This window comes from Oncorhynchus clarkii, chromosome 33 (assembly GCF_045791955.1).
Source record: "Oncorhynchus clarkii lewisi isolate Uvic-CL-2024 chromosome 33, UVic_Ocla_1.0, whole genome shotgun sequence".
NCBI lineage: Eukaryota > Metazoa > Chordata > Actinopteri > Salmoniformes > Salmonidae > Oncorhynchus > Oncorhynchus clarkii.
The window spans coordinates 27,171,407-27,184,568 of NC_092179.1; positions in this window are offsets into that span (position 1 = coordinate 27,171,407).

Sequence of the window (13,162 nt, forward strand, 5' to 3'; positions counted from 1 at the left end):
GTGGTATACGGCCTGTAAAGTAGAATACATACAAGCCATCACATCACACTGAGACCAGCATGCGTTACCTTAACTCTCTCACATAAAAAACACCATATTCAGTGACATAGCCTCATCAGTTTCATTTGGAAATGGTGTCCTATGATTGGTTGAAAATGTCATCCAATAGAATTGTAAATCACATGAGTAGATCATGCATTGTAAAGATGTGATCACCTGCATAGACCTGTGCAGAATGTATGTATCTGCAATATACCACTACACTGTTGTGTACTGTAGCTGAGTTGGAATGAAGTGAAAACTGTCAGAAACCTACATCTATGGTGGCAGGGCTGAATGTCGGAATGTTAGAATCCACTGATGTTCAAATATCAGGTTTCCCACATCATAATGGAAGCTTCGTCATGGAAACAGAAAAGTGACAGGCACAGAGGCATCTCACAGGGGAGTATGCTCTTCAGATAAGGAGGATCCTACAGACAGCCTAGATAGAAAAACACATGCTTAAGAGGCAGCCCTTTGAAATGGACACCAGTCTGCACACACTCACAGGCAGACAGTCCCTCCCTCTCTGCACCCACTCACAGGCAGACAGTCCCTCCCTCTCTGCACCCACTCACAGGCAGACAGTCCCTCCCTCTCTGCACCCACTCACAGGCAGACAGTCCCTCCCTCTCTGCACCCACAACAAGGCTCTAACTTTTGTTTTAGGGACTCTGTACTTTAAATGATCCTGCAGCATCCGAGTAGTACTGGGTCGTGCCTCTGTGGATGAGTTCACATGGTATGGGGTGAAGTTGCCCGTAGACACTGATCATTGGTCAGTGTGTAATGTCCCATAAACTTCACCCTACTCCATTAGTTAACACTGTTGTGTAAAAATGAACCATAATGCTGAGCAAAGGCCTTTTCTGAGATATTTCCACTTCATCAAGATGTGGGTTGGCTTGGTGTGGGTGATATTTAACTTGTCTCAGGGGTTACATCCATTATGTAATCCCCCGCTCTGTGATTAATGTGACACACACACGCTGCTAATACACTCATCCAACCTCGCTCTGCTCACATATGTGAATCATATTAGCAGAACATGGCAGTATGTTTACAGTAAAATGTATTCGTAAGTGGTAAAAGATGACTGTAGTCAGCCTCCCCTCCCCTCTCACACCATAGTATCAGTGGTCCATATGTAGTCAGCCTCCCCTCTCATACCATAGTATCATTGGTCCATATGTAGTCAGCCTCCCCTCTCACACCATAGTATCATTGGTCCATATCTATAGTCAGCCTCCCCTCTCATACCATAGTATCATTGGTCCATATCTATAGTCAGCCTTCCCTCTCATACCATAGTATCATTGGTCCATATCTATAGTCAGCCTTCCCTCTCATACCATAGTATCAGTGGTCCATATGTTGTCAGCCTTCCCTCTCATACCATAGTATCATTGGCCCATATCTATAGTCAGCCTCCCCTCTCATACCATAGTATCATTGGTCCATGATGATAAATGCATCTCGGGGTCCGTATTCATAAAGGGTCTAAGAGTGCTGATCTAGGATCAGGTCTCTCCCTGTCTATGTAATCGTGTTCATTATGATCTAAAAGGCTAAACTGATCTTAGATCAGCATTTCTACTCTAAGACGCTGGCCCTGGTTACTGGATCTGGAGGAGTCTAGTCATCAACCAGTGGTGAATCCTCCCTTTCTCTGAGGTCAGGGTTACAACATACCCAGAGATCCTCCCTTCTCTGAGGCCTCAGTACCCAGAGGCACCCTATCGTCAAAGTCTGATGTCAACAGGATTTTCTCTGTGTGGATCAAAGACGATGCACAATGCCTTGTAGTCAAATCCAACCTCTCAGGACTACGGCGAGAGTCGCAAATGGCACCCTATTCCCTATAAAGTACACTACTTTTTACTAGGGATGATAGGGCTTTGGCCAAAAGTAGTGCACTATATAGGGAATAGGGTACCATTTGAGACGTAATCTACCAGATAATTAGCTTGGCCTGTTTTCAGGGCAGAGTCCAGCCCTCAGACAGAGGTGGGAGTGTTGGACATTGTTTGGGTGTTCACTCACATATAACAGAAATATTTACACCCTCTGTCTGTCTCAGTTGTCCCAAACCTCAGTGTCCTGTATGATAGCTATTCTGCGTCCCAAATTTGCACCCTATCCCCAATATAGTGCATTACTTTTGACCAGTGCCCATAGGGCAAAAGTAGTGATGTAAGAAATAGGGTGCCATTTGGAGCACAAACCATTGTGTTATGGTTGGAATGTGCCAAGTATCTGAGATAGTGCCCAAGGTCTGTCATGTTGCTGTGTGAAGACCACAGCTGGCTGGGATTTTCATGGGTTGTGCACTTCGTTTTCCCAGCTGGCACTGAGACTACGCTAGACAGCGTATGGAAAAGGGAGTGCAGTATAGAAAGGACCAGAGGAAATGAGTTTAGGAAACACACATGTCAAGGCTGTCTGAAGGCAGATATGTGGAGATTGGGAGCCATATGAGTTAGTGCAACCTGCGTTCTTGTTTTTCTTCACTCCAACCATCTGACTCTGTCGTGCAGTAGTTGGTCAATGTATTATCAGAGATGGAAAACTTTGAATTGAAAGGCAAACCAAATCTACAGAAAGATAAGACATTTAGTCAGAGGCACAGTTCACTTCAAGGGTTTTCTTGGTATTATTTATATATGTACACTACCGGCCAAAACTTTTAGAACACCTACTCATTAAAGGGTTTTTCTTTATTTGTACTATTTTCTACATAGTAGAATAATAGTGAAGACATCAAAACTATGAAATAACACATGGAATCATGTAGTAAACAAAAAAGTATTAAATACAATCTAAATATATGTTATATTTGAGATTCTTCAAATAGCCACCCTTTGCCTTGATGACAGATTTGCACACTTTTGGTATTCTCTCAACCAGCTTCACCTAGAATGTTTTTCCAACAGCCTTGAAGGAGTTCCCACATATGCTGGGCACTTGTTGGCTGCTTTTCCTTCACTCTGCGGTCCGACTCATCCCAAACCACCTCAATTTGGTTGAGGTCGGGGGATTGTGGAGGCCAGGTCATCTGATGCAGCACTCAATCACTCTCCTTCTTGGTAAAATAGTGTTTACACAGCCTGATTATTATTATTTGACCCTGCTAGTCATCTATGAACATTTGAACATCTTGGCCATGTTCTGTTATAATATCCACCCAGCACAGCCAGAAGAGGACTGGCCACCCCTCATAGCCTGGTTCCTCTCTATGTTTCTTCCTAGGTTCTGGCCTTTCTAGGGAGTTTTTCCTAGCCACCGTGCTTCTACACCTGCATTGCTTGCTGTTTGGGGTTTTAGGCTGGGTTTCTGTACAGCACTTTGTGACATCAGCTGAAGGGCTTTATAAATAAATGTGATTTGATTGATTGGAGGTTTGTTGGGTCATTGTCCTGTTGAAAACCAAATGATAGTCCCACTAAGCCCAAACCAGATGGGAAGGTGTATCACTGCAGAATGCTGTGGTAGCCATGCTGGTTAAGTGTGCCTTGAATTCTAAATAAGTCACAGATAGTGTCACCAGCAAAGCACCCCCACACCATAACACCTCCTCCGCCATGCTTCATGGTGGGAAATACACATGCGGAGATCATCTGTTCACCCACAAAACGCATCTCACAAAGATGTGGTTGGAACCACAAATCTCAAGTTTGGACTCATCAGACCAAAGGACACATTTCCACCAGTCTAATGTCCATTGCTCGTGTTTCTTGGCCCAAGCAAGTCTCTTCTTCTTATTGGTGTCCTTTAGTAGTGGTTTCCTTGCAGCAATTCAACCATGAAGGCCTGATTCACAGTCTTCTCTGACCAGTTGATGTTGAGATGTCTGTTACTTATTTATTTGGGCTGCAATTTCTGAGGTTGGTATCTATAATGAACTTATCCTCTGCAGCAGAGGTAACTCTGGGTCTTCCATTCCTGTGGCGGTCCTCATGGGAGCCAGTTTCATCATAGATACATGTGTTGTTGCGGGTGTAAGTAAGCTTGAGGAATAGGATATCATAGCGCTTGATGGTTTTTGAGACTGCACTTGAATAACCTGCACTTGAAGTTCTTGAAATGTTCCGTATTGACTGACCTTCATGTCTTAAGGTAATGATGGTCTGACCTTCATGTCTTAAGGTAATGATGGTCTGACCTTCATGTCTTAAGGTAATGATGGACTGACCTTCATGTCTTAAGGTAATGATGGACTGACCTTCATGTCTTAAGGTAATGATGGTCTGACCTTCATGTCTTAAGGTAATGATGGACTGACCTTCATGTCTTAAGGTAATGATGGATTGACCTTCATGTCTTAAGGTAATGATGGACTGACCTTCATGTCTTAAGGTAATGATGGTCTGACCTTCATGTCTTAAGGTAATGATGGACTGACCTTCATGTCTTAAGGTAATGATGGTCTGACCTTCATGTCTTAAGGTAATGATGGTCTGACCTTCATGTCTTAAGGTAATGATGGTCTGACCTTCATGTCTTAAGGTAATGATGGTCTGACCTTCATGTCTTAAGGTAATGATAGTCTGACCTTCATGTCTTAAGGTAATGATGGTCTGACCTTCATGTCTTAAGGTAATGATGGTCTGACCTTCATGTCTTAAGGTAATGATGGTCTGACCTTCATGTCTTAAGGTAATGATGGACTGACCTTCATGTCTTAAGGTAATGATGGACTGACCTTAATGTCTTAAGGTAATGATGGACTGACCTTCATGTCTTAAGGTAATGATGGACTGACCTTCATGTCTTAAGGTAATGATGGTCTGACCTTCATGTCTTAAGGTAATGATGGTCTGACCTTCATGTCTTAAGGTAATGATGGACTGACCTTCATGTCTTAAGGTAATGATGGTCTGACCTTCATGTCTTAAGGTAATAATGGTCTGACCTTCATGTCTTAAGGTAATGATGGTCTGACCTTCATGTCTTAAGGTAATGATGGACTGACCTTCATGTCTTAAGGTAATGATGGACTGACCTTCATGTCTTAAGGTAATGATGGTCTGTATTTTCTCTTTGCTTATTTGAGCTGTTCTTGACATAATATGGACTTGGTCTTTTACCAAATAGGGCCATATTCTGTAACCCCCTCTACCATGTCACAACACAACTGATTGGCTAAAACACACGAAGAAGGAAAGAAATTCCACAAATGAACTTTTAAGAAGGCACACCTGTTTATTTAATGCGTTCCAGGTGACTGACTACCTCATGAAGCTGGTTGAGAGAATGCCAAGAGTGTGCAAAGCTGTCATCAAGGCAAAGGGTGGCTACTTTGAAGAAACTCAAATCTAAAATATATTTTGATTTGTTGAACACTTTTTTGGTTACTAGAGGATTCCATGTGTTATTTCATTGTTATGATGTCTTCACTATTATTCTGCAATGTAGAATATAGTACAAATTAAGAAAAAACGTTGAATGAGTAGGTGTTCTAAAACTCTTGACCGGTAGTGTGTATATACAGTGCCTTGCGAAAGTATTCGGCCCCCTTGAACTTTGCGACCTTTTGCCACATTTCAGGCTTCAAACATAAAGATATAAAACTGTATTTTTTTGTGAAGAATCAACAACAAGTGGGACACAATCATGAAGTGGAACGACATTTATTGGATATTTCAAACTTTTTTTAACAAATCAAAAACTGAAAAATTGGGCGTGCTAAATTATTCAGCCCCCTTAAGTTAATACTTTGTAGCGCCACCTTTTGCTGTGATTACAGCTGTAAGTCGCTTGGGGTATGTCTCTATCAGTTTTGCACATCGAGAGACTGAGATTTTTTCCCATTCCTCCTTGCAAAACAGCTCGAGCTCAGTGAGGTTGGATGGAGAGCATTTGTGAACAGCAGTTTTCAGTTCTTTCCGCAGATTCTCGATTGGATTCAGGTCTGGACTTTGACTTGGCCATTCTAACACCTGGATATGTTTATTTTTGAACCATTCCATTGTAGATTTTGCTTTATGTTTTGAATCATTGTCTTGTTGGAAGACAAATCTCCGTCCCAGTCTCAGGTCTTTTGCAGACTCCATCAGGTTTTCTTCCAGAATGGTCCTGTATTTGGCTCCATCCATCTTCCCATCAATTTTAACCATCTTCCCTGTCCCTGCTGAAGAAAAGCAGGCCCAAACCATGATGCTGCCACCACCATGTTTGACAGTGGGGATGGTGTGTTCAGCTGTGTTGCTTTTACGCCAAACATAACGTTTTGCATTGTTGCCAAAAAGTTCAATTTTGGTTTCATCTGACCAGAGCACCTTCTTCCACATGTTTGGTGTGTCTCCCAGGTGGATTGTGGCAAACTTTAAACAACACTTTTTATGGATATCTTTAAGAAATGGCTTTCTTCTTGCCACTCTTCCATAAAGGCCAGATTTGTGCAATATACGACTGATTGTTGTCCTATGGACAGAGTCTCCCACCTCAGCTGTAGATCTCTGCAGTTCATCCAGAGTGATCATGGGCCTCTTGGCTGCATCTCTGATCAGTCTTCTCCTTGTATGAGCTGAAAGTTTAGAGGGACGGCCAGGTCTTGGTAGATTTGCAGTGGTCTGATACTCCTTCCATTTCAATATTATCGCTTGCACAGTGCTCCTTGGGATGTTTAAAGCTTGGGAAATATTTTTGTATCCAAATCCGGCTTTAAACTTCTTCACAACAGTATCTCGGACCTGCCTGGTGTGTTCCTTGTTCTTCATGATGCTCTCTGCGCTTTTAACGGACCTCTGAGACTATCACAGTGCAGGTGCATTTATACGGAGACTTGATTACACACAGGTGGATTGTATTTATCATCATTAGTCATTTAGGTCAACATTGGATCATTCAGAGATCCTCACTGAACTTCTGGAGAGAGTTTGCTGCACTGAAAGTAAAGGGGCTGAATAATTTTACACGCCCAATTTTTCAGTTTTTGATTTGTTAAAAAAGTTTGAAATATCCAATAAATGTCGTTCCACTTCATGATTGTGTCCCACTTGTTGTTGATTCTTCACCAAAAAATACAGTTTTATATCTTTATGTTTGAAGCCTGAAATGTGGCAAAAGGTCGCAAAGTTCAAGGGGGCCGAATACTTTCGCAAGGCACTGTATATATCTATATATATATTTAAATGATTTTTTAATTTCTTTCTCTCCTCTCTGTTGACTGAGAAAGGACAGTTCTGAACGGCTCTCCATGAAAGTCGTTACTGAACGCCAAGGACACCAACCGGTAACACGATACTGTAATGAACAGGTGAAAACCTCACAGACGATAACGTTGAATGGGTCTGTTACCATTGTGACGCTCAAGCTAGGAATGGTCCAGGGCAATGCTTGGCGAATGGTCCCGTTCACTGCTATGGTTGAACTGCAATGAATTCTCAACTGGAGGGTAGAACCAATGAAGATACATGTGTTGTTGCGGGTGTAAGTTAGCTTGAGGAATAGGAGATCAAAGCCTCTGATAAGCAGTAGTGTGTTTCCATTGAATACACCTCTGAGAAACAGTAATGTGTTTCCATTGAATACACCTCTGATAAGCAGTAATGTGTTTCCATTGAATACACCTCTGAGAAGCAGTAATGTGTTTCCATTGAATACACCTCTGATAAGCAGTAATGTGTTTCCATTGAATACACCTCTGATAAGCAGTAATGTGTTTCCATTGAATACACCTCTGATAAGCAGTAATGTGTTTCCATTGAATACACCTCTGATAAGCAGTAATGTGTTTCCATTGAATACACCTCTGATAAGCAGTAATGTGTTTCCATTGAATACACCTCTGATAAGCAGTAATGTGTTTCCATTGAATACACCTCTGAGAAGCAGTAATGTGTTTCCATTGAATACACCTCTGATAAGCAGTAATGTGTTTCCATTGAATACACCTCTGAGAAGCAGTAGTGTGTTTCCATTGAATACACCTCTGAGAAGCAGTAGTGTGTTTCCATTGAATACACCTCTGAGAAACAGTAATGTGTTTCCATTGAATACACCTCTGAGAAACAGTAATGTGTTTCCATTGAATACACCTCTGATAAGCAGTAATGTGTTTCCATTGAATACACCTCTGATAAGCAGTAGTGTGTTTCCATTGAATACACCTCTGAGAAGCAGTAATGTGTTTCCATTGAATACACCTCTGATAAGCAGTAGTGTGTTTCCATTGAATACACCTCTGAGAAGCAGTAGTGTGTTTCCATTGAATACACCTCTGATAAGCAGTAGTGTGTTTCCATTGAATACACCTCTGATAAGCAGTAATGTGTTTCCATTGAATACACCTCTGAGAAGCAGTAGTGTGTTTCCATTGAATACACCTCTGAGAAGCAGTAGTGTGTTTCCATTGAATACACCTCTGAGAAACAGTAATGTGTTTCCATTGAATACACCTCTGAGAAACAGTAATGTGTTTCCATTGAATACACCTCTGATAAGCAGTAATGTGTTTCCATTGAATACACCTCTGATAAGCAGTAGTGTGTTTCCATTGAATACACCTCTGAGAAGCAGTAATGTGTTTCCATTGAATACACCTCTGATAAGCAGTAGTGTGTTTCCATTGAATACACCTCTGAGAAGCAGTAGTGTGTTTCCATTGAATACACCTCTGATAAGCAGTAGTGTGTTTCCATTGAATACACCTCTGATAAGCAGTAATGTGTTTCCATTGAATACACCTCTGAGAAGCAGTAATGTGTTTCCATTGAATACACCTCTGAGAAACAGTAGTGTTTCCATTGAATACACCTCTGAGAAGCAGTAGTGTGTTTCCATTGAATACACCTCTGATAAGCAGTAATGTGTTTCCATTGAATACACCTCTGAGAAGCAGTAGTGTGTTTCCATTGAATACACCTCTGAGAAGCAGTAATGTGTTTCCATTGAATACACCTCTGAGAAACAGTAATGTGTTTCCATTGAATACACCTCTGATAAGCAGTAATGTGTTTCCATTGAATACACCTCTGAGAAGCAGTAATGTGTTTCCATTGAATACACCTCTGAGAAACAGTAATGTGTTTCCATTGAATACACCTCTGAGAAGCAGTAGTGTGTTTCCATTGAATACACCTCTGAGAAGCAGTAGTGTGTTTCCATTGAATACACCTCTGAGAAGCAGTAGTGTGTTTCCATTGAATACACCTCTGAGAAGCAGTAATGTGTTTCCATTGAATACACCTCTGAGAAACAGTAATGTGTTTCCATTGAATACACCTCTGAGAAACAGTAGTGTTTCCATTGAATACACCTCTGATAAGCAGTAGTGTGTTTCCATTGAATACACCTCTGAGAAACAGTAATGTGTTTCCATTGAATACACCTCTGAGAAACAGTAATGTGTTTCCATTGAATACACCTCTGAGAAACAGTAATGTGTTTCCATTGAATACACCTCTGACAGCTCATAGATCATATCTTAAACTCTCTTTATTCTATGTATTGAATGTTTACATCCTCTGTTCACTTTAAATACAATTAATTAATTAATTCAGTATCATGCCCGGCCTGAACCAGATGTAATGTCCAGTATCATGCCCAGCCCGATCCAGATGTAATGTCCAGTATCAATCGGCTTCAAATGTAGAAATCCTGGAAGGAGTGGGCAGAGAGTGGGCTCATGGGCCTAACCTGTTACTCCTACATTGGCACTGCTCAGGCCAAGGCTTTTCAGCTGGAATGAAAATAATACGAAATGTAATTCAGAAATTGCGCTCTAGTGATTTCTTGTGGCGGGCCTGGGTGCATGCACACTGACTTCGGTCGCCAGCTGGACGGTGTTTCCTCCGACACATTGGTGCGGCTGGCTTCCGGGTTAAGCGAGCATTGTGTCAAGAAGCAGTGCAGCTTGGCGGGGTCGTGTTTTGGAGGACGCATGGTTCTCGACCTTCACCTTAGACCGCTGCGCCACTCGTGAGTCCTGTCTGTAGATGTTTTTGACCTCTCCCAAGGTAACCGTTGAGAAAAACAACACATTCACATGATTGACATTAGTGTGCAATTATAATGACCCCTGGAGCTCTACTCATGTTTCATACTGTCCACAGGGAGTCCTGCTTGTTTAAAGTCTCTATGATGTTAACAAAAGGTGATGTTGGGGAGCCTAAGTGCTGTTCAGCTGCAGGAGCTGCTTTGATGATGAAACACCTGTTATCACCAGTAACACCTGCAGCCGCTAGCAGCCCACACCATAGAACTAGAATCACATTACATCACCGTAGACCTAGAATCACATTACATCACCATAGAACTAGAATCACATTACATCACCATATAACTAGAATCACATTACATCACCATAGAACTAGAATCACATTACATCACCATAGAACTAGAATCACATTACATCACCATAGAACTAGAATCACAGTACATCACCGTAGAACTAGAATCACATTACATCACCGTAGAACTAGAATCGCATGACATCACCATAACATTACAACACCATAGAACTAGAATCACATTACAACACCGTAGAACTAGAATCACATTACATCACCGTAGAACTAGAATCACATTACATCACCATAACATTACAACACCATAGAACTAGAATCACATTACAACACCGTAGAACTAGAATCACATTACGTCACCATAACATTACAACACCATAGAACTAGAATCACATTACAACACCATAGAACTAGAATCACATTACGTCACCGTAGAACTAGAATCACATTACGTCACCTTAGAACTAGAATCACATTACGTCACCGTAGAACTAGAATCACATTACATCACCGTAGAACTAGAATCACATTACATCGCCGTAGAACTAGAATCACATTACATCGCCGTAGAACTAGAATCACATTACATCGCCGTAGAACTAGAATCACATTACATCGCCGTAGAACTAGAATCACATTACATCGCCGTAGAACTAGAATCACATTACATCGCCGTAGAACTAGAATCACATTACATCGCCGTAGAACTAGAATCACATTACATCACCGTAGAACTAGAATCACATTACATCGCCGTAGAACTAGAATCACATTACATCGCCGTAGAACTAGAATCACATTACATCACCATAGAACTAGAATCATATTACATCACCATAGAACTAGAATCACATTACATCGCCGTAGAACTAGAATCACATTACATCGCCGTAGAACTAGAATCACATTACATCGCCGTAGAACTAGAATCACATTACATCACCATAGAACTAGAATCACATTACATCACCATAGAACTAGAATCACATTACATCGCCGTAGAACTAGAATCACATTACATCGCCGTAGAACTAGAATCACATTACATCACCATAGAACTAGAATCACATTACATCGCCGTAGAACTAGAATCACATTACATCGCCGTAGAACTAGAATCACATTACATCGCCGTAGAACTAGAATCACATTACATCACCATAGAACTAGAATCACTGATTCTTGTTCTTTGTTTCTTATACAAGTTAACAAAATCAATGAAAACAAAATCAATAGAGCTCTTCCTTTTATACATCACAATCACCATTGTACCGTTTCTATTTTTTACATTGCAAACTAAACAGAGAAAAAAAATATTTTCTCTCCACAATCACTAGAACAAATTAATTATTCTTGTCTTCCAAAGAACTGCATAATTGTTGGCCATTTAGTTGAAAATGTCCCAATATGACTAAATAAAGTGTTAGCTGAGGCCCGTGTAACTTGGCTAGAAGTCATGTATGTTGCTTGTTTCCTCCAGACAGAGATGCTGGCCTGCTACTCTTTTAGATATTCCAACTAGCAGAACCTTGGCTAGAAGTAATGTATGTTGCTTGTTTCCTCCAGACAGAGATGCTAGCCTGCTACTCTTTTGCAGATATTCCAACTAGCAGAACACGTCATTATGACGCAACCAGGATCTTCTTGGATTTACCCATCAATGGAGAAAGATGACTTCAGGACGGATATTGTAATATCAAACACCACAGATATCAATACGGTTATCTGAAGTCTAAACAGAGACTTTTGTTTCATGTTTGGCTAAGGCTGAGCAGTTCACTCAACATTCTCTATTATTAATTATGAATGAAATAAGAGCCCAGACATGACAGTCTACTCGGTTCTCCTAGTTGAAGTGTGTATTTGTGTATGGTTTAGTACCTTCAGGGGGAGAATACCAGTACGTTATACAGTGCCTTGCGAAAGTATTCGGCCCCCTTGAACTTTGCGACCTTTTGCCACATTTCAGGCTTCAAACATAAAGATATAAAACTGTATTTTTTGTGTGAAGAATCAACAACAAGTGGGACACAATCATGAAGTGGAACGACATATACGACTGATTGTTGTCCTATGGACAGAGTCTCCCACCTCAGCTGTAGATCTCTGGATATTTCAAACTTTTTTAACAAATCAAAAACGGAAAAATTGGGCGTGCAAAATTATTCAGCCCCTTTACTTTCAGTGCAGCAAACTCTCTCCAGAAGTTCAGTGAGGATCTCTGAATGATCCAATGTTGACCTAAATGACTAATGATGATAAATACAATCCACCTGTGTGTAATCAAGTCTCCGTATAAATGCACCTGCACTGTGATAGTCTCAGAGGTCCGTTAAAAGCGCAGAGAGCATCATGAAGAACAAGGAACACACCAGGCAGGTCCGAGATACTGTTGTGAAGAAGTTTAAAGCCGGATTTGGATACAAAAAGATTTCCAAAGCTTTAAACATCCCAAGGAGCACTGTGCAAGCGATAATATAGAAATGGAAGGAGTATCAGACCACTGCAAATCTACCAAGACCTGGCCGTCCCTCTAAACTTTCAGCTCATACAAGGAGAAGACTGATCAGAGATGCAGCCAAGAGGTCCATGATCACTCTGGATGAACTGCAGAGATCTACAGCTGAGGTGGGAGACTCTGTCCATAGGACAACAATCAGTCGTATATTGCACAAATCTGGCCTTTATGGAAGAGTGGCAAGAAGAAAGCCATTTCTTAAAGATATCCATAAAAAGTGTTGTTTAAAGTTTGCCACAAGCCACCTGGGAGACACACCAAACATGTGGAAGAAGGTGCTCTGGTCAGATGAAACCAAAATTGAACTTTTTGGCAACAATGCAAAACGTTATGTTTGGCGTAAAAGCAACACAGC